The sequence below is a fragment of the Panthera uncia genome, chromosome D4, assembly GCF_023721935.1.
Source record: "Panthera uncia isolate 11264 chromosome D4, Puncia_PCG_1.0, whole genome shotgun sequence".
Taxonomy (NCBI): Eukaryota; Metazoa; Chordata; class Mammalia; order Carnivora; family Felidae; genus Panthera; species Panthera uncia.
The window spans coordinates 25,905,045-25,914,853 of NC_064807.1; the positions used below are offsets into that span (position 1 = coordinate 25,905,045).

At 38.4% G+C, this 9,809-nt stretch overlaps 1 protein-coding gene across 3 annotated transcripts in view; it reads left to right on the top strand.

Annotated features, from left to right (window-relative positions):
* Positions 1–9,809, top strand: part of NAA35 (N-alpha-acetyltransferase 35, NatC auxiliary subunit) — a 95,994-nt gene that overhangs the window by 41,552 nt on the left and 44,633 nt on the right. The gene's annotated exons all lie outside the window — the stretch shown is intronic.

Sequence of the window (9,809 nt, forward strand, 5' to 3'; positions counted from 1 at the left end):
TGTCAGCACAGAGCCCGACGCAGGGCTCGAACTCATGGACCACAAGATCGTGACTTGAGCCAAAGTCGGACACTTAACCAACTGAGCCACCCAGGCGCCCCTTATATTCTCTTAAATTTTGTACTTTCGGTAGATGAATTATATGGTATGTTAATTGTATCTCCATAGACTTGTGATTAAACAAAAATGGAGCCAGGGGCGCCTGGGTGACTCAAGTGGTTAAACATCTGACTCCCATCTCAGCTCAGGTCTTGATCTCAGGGTGATGAGTTCAAGCCCTGTGTTGGGCTGCACACTGGGTATGAAGCCTGCTTAAAAAAAAAAAAGAAAGAAAGAAGGAAAAAAAATGGAGTAGTGTTTTCAGAATTTGGGTGAGGGGATGTATTCTAATCTCGAATCCTAGTTTCAAGGTATCATTTAATTGTGAAGGAAGATAATTGTAAGTAAAATCTCCAAATTAATCTCCCCAAAGCTTTTTAAGTTACCACTGGGTATGTGCTCCAAAAAAAGGACTAAGGGGATTTTGGGGAAGATGGCAGAGTGAGAGGATCCTTAGATCCCCTCATTTCACAGATACACCTTATAACACCCACATCAGTGTTAATTACCCAGAAAACCACTGGAAGCCTGTCAGAACAACTCTCCATAGCCAGATAGAGAGAAGAGGCCACAGGGAAGAGGGTAGGAAGGATGGAGACGTGGTCAGGAGTTAAATGGATCATCAGGGCTGTCTGTGGGAATGAGTAACACTGAGGATGTGGAGAGGGGAGAGCAGCAGACCCCACATCAGGCAAAGGGGACCTACGCTGGGAAGATAAATCCCCATAACATTTGGCTTTGAAAACCAGAGGGGTTTAACTTCTTGTGTTCATACAATCAGTGGGGCTTAACACCTGGAACTTTAAAAATCAACAAGCTCAGCTCTGAGCCAGAAGGCAATAGGAAATTGAGACACTGCCCTTCAGGAGACAGCACAACAGCCCTGCTGAGATATTGCATAGAAGCAGCAGTTTGAAAAACATCTGAGGTATACAGGAACGAGATTTATTTGCTGGTCTCTGAAGTATGCTGCAGGAGAAAAGATCTTTAGGAGACTTCTCGAAGAACAAAAGAGCTGGTGGGTGCCATTTCCCTTCCCATCTGCCCAGCTTAGATAAACAGTCACGGGAACCAGTGCAGGATGCACACTCTCCACCTAGCTTGCTAACAGCACATCCCACCTCTGTGGTCTTCTGCCACCCACAGCAGGAGTTTTCCAAAGCCACTCTATTACCCTATCACAACAGACCAGCACAAACCTTGCTAACACTGTATGCCCCTCCTTGCATTCACCAGCAGACCCGCCCCCTCTAACACTTCCTCAGCAGGAGTCCATCCAGAGTGGTGCCTCAAGCATGACAGCGCGCAAGCATCCCCAACAGGGATCGGCACCTCTCAAAGTGACTCCTACCCTGGGAGAGGGAAGGATAACCACACACATTGGTCTGACTGTAGGCCCTGCCCACCAACAAAAGCTACTCAGGGGAAGACACAGGGAAGGTGGCCTGCAGTACTCTGTGACCACGGCTCTGGCAAACGCCTGGTCTGACCCACCTCAAACCCAAGGCAGTGGCAGACTGGTTCATGAACAACACAGGCACCAAACCCTGCTCACAACAGGCAAAGAGAGTCATTGCAGATGACTGCACTGAAAGCAAACACACCCCAGTAACAACAGTAGGGTGCACACAACACATATAGACACTCTGAAGCACCAGGTTCTGGTGTACAGAGGACATTGTACTATGGTACCACAGGACCTCTTCTTCATAAGACCGCTAGTGTCAAGAGCAGGAGACGTAGCTGAATTTCCTAAACATAGAAGCAGTCACACAAAGAGTTAGAAAAATTGAGGATAGAGGAACAGGTCCCAAATGGAAGAACACAGAAAGAGACCTAAGTGAAACTGAGGTAATAGGCCTTTTATGCCATTCAGAATAATGGTTATAAAGATACTTACCAGACTTGAGAAGAGAGTGGGAAATCTCAGCGAGATCCTCAACGTGGAGATAGAAAACAGAAGAGAACCCATCAGACGTGAAGCACTCAATAACCGAAATTGAAAATACACTAGGGCGGGCGCCCAGGTGGCTCAGTTGGTTAAGCTTCCAACTCCTCAGGTCATGATCTCAGGTTCACAAGTTTGAGCCCCATGTTGGGCTCCCTGCTGCCCATGCAGAGCCCTCTTTGGATCCTCTGTCCTCCTCTCTCTCTCTCTCTCTCTCTGCCCCTCCCCCACTTGTGTGCTCACTCTCTGTCAAAAATTTGAAAAATTAAAAAAAAAATAGAGGGCATAGATGGTAGACTAGAAGAAGCAGAAGAACAGATAAGTGACCTGGAGAATAATGGAAAGCAGTCAAGCCAAACAGGACCAAAAAAAAAGAATAATTTAAAAAATGAGAAGTAGATTAAGTAGATTAATATTGTCAAGTGTAACATTCACATTTTAGGGATCTCAGAAGGAGAAAAGAGGGCAGAAAATTTACTTGAGGGAATAATAGTGGAAAACTTCTTGAATCTAGGGAAGAAAACAAATCCAGATCTGGGAAGTACAGAGAGTCCCCAACAAAATCAACCCAAGGAGGTCAATACTAAGATACACAGTAATTAAAATGGCAAAAACTAGGGGTAAAGAGGATTTTAAAAGCAGCCAGACGAAAAAACAGTTCTATACAAGAGAAACCTGATAAGGCTATCAGCTGATTTTTCAGCAGAAACTTTGCAGCCCAGAGGGAGTAGCATAATATATTCAAAGTGACAACAGAAAAAAACCTGCAACCAAGTCTATCTAGCGAGGCTGTCATTCAGAATAGGAGAGCTAAGAGTTTCCCAGACGAAAGTTGAAGGAATTCTTCACCACTAAGCCAGCTCTATAAGAAATGTTACTTTTTTTTTTTTTTTTTAATAAGAAATGTTAAAGGGTACTCTGAGTGGAAAGGAAAGACCATAAACAGGATTAAGAAAAGTAGGAAGCACAAAAGTTGTAAAGTAAGTACAGTTAGACATCAGTCAAGGGATTCACAAAAGGATGGAAAGTATGACACTGTACACCTAAAACATGGGGGAGAGAAGAGTAAAAATTTAGTGCTTTTAGAATGGGTTCAAACTTGGGGCACCTGGGTGACTCAGTCACTTGGGCATCTGACTCTTGGTTTTAGCTCAGGTCATGATCTCACAGTTCGTGAGTTTGAGCCCCACATCTGGCTGTGTACTGACAATGTGGGGCCTGCTTTGGATCTTCTCTCTCTCTCTCTGCCCCTCCCCTGCTCACGCGCGCGCGTGCTCTCTCTCTCTCTCTCTCTCAAAATAAATAAACTGAATAAATATATATATATATATTAGAATGGGTTCACACTCAACTGACCATCAAATTAATATAGATTGCTGTATGGGTAACTTGTTATAAAAACATAATAATAACCACAAATTAAAAACTGGTAATAGATATACATAAAATAAAGAGAAAGAAATCCAAGTATATCATGCTATTTCAAGAAATAATAGAGGAAGGAAAGCTTCACTTAAGAAAGCCAACAGACCATGAGAGAAGAAAGCAAGAGAAGAACTACAAATCCGACCATAAAATAATAAGTACATAACTGTTAATAGTTACTTTGAATGTAAATGGACTAAATGCACCAATCAAAAGACATAGGGTGGTGGAATGGATTAAAAAGCAAGATTCATCTATATGCTGCCTACAAGAGACTCATTTCAGACCTAAAAACACATGCAAACTGAAAGTGAAGGGATGGAAAAGCATATATCATGCAAATGGAAGTGAAAAGAAAGCCAGGTATAGTAATACTTAAATTGGACAAAATAGATTTCATAACAAAGACTGTAATGAGATAAAGGATACTACATAATCATAAAGGCAATCAACAAGAAGATACGACAATTGTAAATATGTATGCACCCCAAATGGAAGCACCCAAATACATGGAACAGTTATTAACAAACATAAAGGAAATAACTGATAGTAATACAATGATAGTAGGGGATTTTAACACCCTACTTACCTCAATGGATAGAACATCCAAACAAAATCAACAAAGAAACAGTGGGTTTGAGTGACACATTGGACCAGATGGATCTAATACATTGGGAACACTGTACCCTAAATCAGTAGAATGCACATTCTTTTCAGGTGCACATGGAACATTTTCCTGAATAGATCACATGTTAGGCCACAAAACAAGTCTCAACAAATTCAGAAAGATTAAAGTCATAGCATGAATCTTTTCCAACCACGATGGAAACTAGAAATCGACCACAAAAAAATCTGGAAAGAACACAGATACTTGGAGGTTAATAACATACTACTGAACAGTGAATGGGTCAACCAAGAAATCAAAGAGGAAATGAAAAAATAAATGGAGACAAATGAAAATGAAAACAGTGGCTCAGAATCTTTGGGGTACAGCAAAAGCTGTTCTAAGAAGGAAGTTGATAGAGATACAGGAGAGAAAAAGCAAGAAAAATTTCAAACAACCTAACCTTACACCTAAAGGAGCTAGAAAAAGAACAAGGTTGCCTGGGTGGCTCAGTCAGTTAAGCATCCAAGTCTTGATCTAGGCTCAGGTCATGATCTCATGGTTTGTGAGATCAAGCCCACGTTTGGCTCTGTGCTGAGAGTGTGGAGCCTACTTGGAATTCTCTCTCTCTGCCCCTTTGTCCCCTCTCAGAATCAATAAATACATTTCAAAAATAGAAAAAGAACAAAACCCCAAAAGAAAGAAAGGAAATGATAAAGATTAGAGCAGAAATGAATGAAATAGGAACTTAAAAAAAATGATAGATTAATTAAACCAGGAGCTGGGTCTTTGAAAAGATCAACAAAACTGATAAACCATTAGCCAGACTCCCCAAAAAGGAGAGAGAGAGAGAGAGAGAGAGAGAGAGAGAGAGAGAGAGAGAAAGGACTCAAAAAATGAAAGAGGTCAAATAACAACCAACACCACAGAAATACAAAAGATTATAGGAAAATGTTATATAAAATCATATGTCAACAGATTGAGACAATCTGGAAGAAATGGATACATTCCTAGAAACATAAACTACCAAAACTGAAGCAGGAAGAATTAGAAAATTTGAACAGACCAATTACCAGGAATGAAATTGAATCAAAAATCAAAAAGCTCCCAACAAACAAAAGTCCAGGACCAGATGGCTTCACAAGTGAATTCTACCAGATATTTAAAGAAGAGTTAATACTTCTTCTCAAACTATTCTAAAATAGAAGAAGGAAAACTAAATTCATTTTATAAGGTCAGCATTACCCTTATACAAAACCAGATAAAGAAACTACAAAAAAAGAGAACTATAGGACAATATTACTGATGAATATAGGTGCAGAAATTCTCAGCAAAATACTAGCAAACCACATTCAACAGTACATTAAAGAAATTATTCAACATGATCAAGTGGAATTTATTCCTGGGATGCAAGGATGGTTCAGTACATTTGCAAATCAATCAACATGATGCATCACATCAATGAAAAAGGTTAAAAACTGGGATAATTTCAATAGATGCAGAAAAAGCATTTAACAAAGTACAACATCCATTCATGATTAAAAACAAAACCAAAAAAGTAGGTATATCTGAATATAATAAAGGTCATATATGAAAAATGCACAGCCAACATACTCAGTGCTGAATAAGTTTTTCCCCTAGGGTCAAAAACAAGACAATGCTGTCTACTCTCACTACTTTTACTCAACATAGTACTGAAAGTCATAGCCGCAAGCAGTCAAAGAAAAAATAAAAGGCGAGCAAATTGATACGGAAGAAGTAAGGCTTATTTGCAGATGATATGATACTGTATGTACATGAAAACCCTAAAGATGCCACAAGAAAAACTAGTAGAAGTGATAAATGAATTCAGTAAGGTTGCAGAGTACAAAATCAATAAACAGACATCTGTTGCATTTCTGTACACTAATAAAGTAGCAGAGAAGAAAACTGTCCCATTTACAATTGCATCAAAAATAATACCTAGGGATAAACTTAACCAAGGAGGTGATAGACTCTGAAAACTATATAAAATGTTGATGAAAGAAATTGAAGATGGCAAAAACAGATACTCTATGCTCATGGGTTAGGAGAACAAATATTGTTAAAATGTCCACAATACCCAAAGGAATCTACACATTTAACATAATCCCTGTGAAAATACCAACAGCATTTTTCACAGAACTAGAACCGGTCATCCTAAAATTTGGTTGGAACTATAAAAGACCCTGAATAGCCAAAGCAGTCTTGAAAAAGAACAGAACTGGAAGTATGTGAATCCCAGATTTCAAGCTATGCTACAAAGCTGTAGTAATCAAAGCAGTATCGTACTGGCACAAATAGTCACATAGATCAATGAAACAATAGAGAGCTCAAAAATAAACTCATTTGACAAAGGAGACAAGACTATGCAATGGGAAAAAGACAAGTCTCTTCAACAAATAGTGTTGGAAAAAGTGGACAGCTACACGTAAAAGAATTAATCTGGGCCACTTTGTTACATCATACATACAAAATAAACCGTAAAAATCCTTGAGAGTTGAGGCAGTAATTTCTCTGACATCAGCCATTATCACCATTTTTTTAGATAGGTCCCCTGAGGCAAGGGAAACAAAAGCAAAAATAAACTATTGGAACTACACTAAAATTAAAAGATTCTACCCAGCAAGGGAAACAAAACAACTTTCTGAATGGGAGAAGATATTTACAAATGACATACCTGATAAGGAACTAGTATTCAAAATATATTAAAAACTACAGCTCAACATGAAAAAACTCAAATCCAATTTTAAAGCAGGCAGAAGTCAGGAACAGACATTTCTCCAAAGAAGGCATACAGATGACTAATAGACACTTGAAAAGATGCTCAACATCACTCATCATCAGGGAAACACAAATCAAAACTACAATGAGGTATCACCTCATACCTGTGAGAATGGCTAAAATGAACACAAGACACAACGGTGTTGGCAAGGATATAGAAAAAAAATGAACCTCTGTGCACTATTGGTAGGAATGTGAACCAGTACGGCCAGTGTGGAAAGCACTGTGGAGTTCCTCAAGAAATTAAAAATAGAATTATCATATAATCTAGTAACTTCACTACTGTGTACTTACCTAAAGAAAAGTAAAACACTATTTCAAAAAGGTATATGTACCCCTGTGTTTATTGTAGCATTATTTATAATAGTCATACTATGGACAAACATGTCCATTAATAGGTGAATAAAGAAGATATGATACACACACACAAACAATAGAATACTACCTGTAAAAAAGAATGGTCCTTGCCATTTGCAACAACATGGATGGATCTAGAGGGTATAATGGTTAAGTGAAGTCAGTCAGGATAGGCAGATATACCATATTTCACTCATATATGGAAATTAAGAAACAAAACAACAAAGGAAAAGATGAACAAAAATCAGACTCTTAAATATAGAGAACAAACCTGTAGATACCGGAGGGGAGGTCGGGGAGGGAGCATGGGTTAAATAGGTGAGGAGATTAAGAATACAATTACCGTGATAAGCACTGAGTAACATAAAATTGCAGAACACTATATAGTGCGTCTGAAACTTAATACTGTATGTTAATTTTACTGGAATTTAAGAACATAACTGGAGTAAATCAAGAAATGGGAAAACATGGAATTTTGGGAATATGAGAATCCAGCATAAGAGAATAATCAAGAAAATCCTGAGGGTAATTATGCAGTGAGATCACCAGATAGTAACTCAACAGTGTATACATGGTGAAAAAGTTTAGCTTGGAGACAGTCACAAGGCTCTAGGGGCGATGTCTCAAATATAAAACCTTTCGTCACCAGTGAAATTAATACAATAGCTGTTGTGTTTAATGTAGTAAGAGTTTTAGACAATTGGCAAATGATTTGGGGTTGAAATGTTAACTATGTAGAAAGAAGGCAAACATAAAGTAAGACAATGATTAACTGCAAAATAAGCCTAAAAGTTAGTTATTTCCATGTTTGCAAAGTTTTCTGTGGCCTAGATATGAATATCATTTACATAATGGTGTACATGCCTGAATATTGATCATGATAAAATTGTGATTTAACCATATTAGAGATGAGGGGGCGGCAGTGTGTATATGTATATAATTTATACATGTTTATAGTATACATACATATATCCGACTTCTTGAAGATGAAGGAGTAAGTCAGAGATAATGTGTAAAACTGAAAAAACATGGAGTAGCATTATAAGCCTGTTATTTGGTGATATGGGAGTAAATTCCAAAAAAAAATACCTAAGAGGAAATGGAAGAGATGGCTTCATTTCATAATATGGCACCTCTAACCTCCTGAGGACTGAGCTTGGTGCTGAAACAGAAACTTTGCTTCCTTAGTCTTGTTGATTTTATTTCCCAGCTGGCAGTGTACAAGAGAGATGGGAGCTGACTTTTTTTAAAATCACAACCCGTTAGGCCTGTGCTGTGATGTACTTGTGCGAGAAACTTGAGTTGTTTACTTTTTTTTCAGTTGAGATACAGCTGATCTATAACATTAGTTCCAGTTATATACCATAATGTTTCAACATTTATATTACTCTTAATTAAAACATTTTTCTTGTTAGTAAAAAAATCCATGCACACACAGTCCCACCCATGTGGGTGTTTGTGTATAATCCAGAAGACTTCTGGTTTTGGATGTTAAAGATGTCTGCAGCTTCTCTACACAACCACCTGAAAACTATAAAGAACATGAGAAACAGAATCCTCCCAACTTCTTAAAAAATAGGAAACCCTTATAATACAAATAAAAATGGAAGGGCTTAAAAAAAAAAAGTGAAGGGCTGCCAAACACATTAGCAATAGAACCCAGATGAGGGAGAACATTAAGAATGGATTCCAAGATTTCTTGGTGTAAACATAAGTGGACCAGCAAAGCACATGTTTTCCAAAGTAGTTGGTGTAATCTGAAAGACAAAACCAGGGACGCTTTTGGAATAATGTAAGAGTTGGGTATTAAGTTGGCTGTGGGTACCTGTCTGATTAATATCCTGGGGATACAAAGGAAGTAGGGCCATGCAAATGCACTGAAGATGTTATTCCTGCAAGATGAAGAGGATGCTAATTAGCAAGCTAACAACTGGTAATTTTTGTTCAATAAAGGAGATAGATAATTTCCTTTGCATGCTTACATAGGCACATCATATGGGGCTTAACTGCAGGTCAGTGAGGCTTCCTGTTAGTCTAGAGTACTATTCTTAACATCTCAGCCAAATAATTGCCTCAAGAAGCATTCATTCAGTGATGTGATATTAAAAAAGCAATTGCATGATATTTATACACAAATATTCCAGAAATTTAATGAACAAAGAAACACAAAAGGCAGATGAAAAACACAGACCAGAGACATTTTTCTGTACAACTTCAAAGAGTTTATTAAAAAATTAACTATAGGGGCGCCTGGGTGGCTCAGTCGGTTGGGCGTCCGACTTCAGCCAGGTCACGATCTCGCACTCCGTGAGTTCGAGCCCCGCGTCAGGCTCTGGGCTGATGGCTCAGAGCCTGGAGCCTGTTTCCGATTCTGTGTCTCCCTCTCTCTCTGCCCCTCCCCCGTTCATGCTCTGTCTCTCTCTGTCCCAAAAATAAATAAATGTTGAAAAAAAAAAATTAAAAAAAAAAAAAATTAACTATAAAACAAGACTGCAAAGCAGGAATACTAGAAATAAAGTAAAAAATAATAACATAGTACAAGTGAGCAGGCAGAGTCCAGCTAAGAAGGAGAAA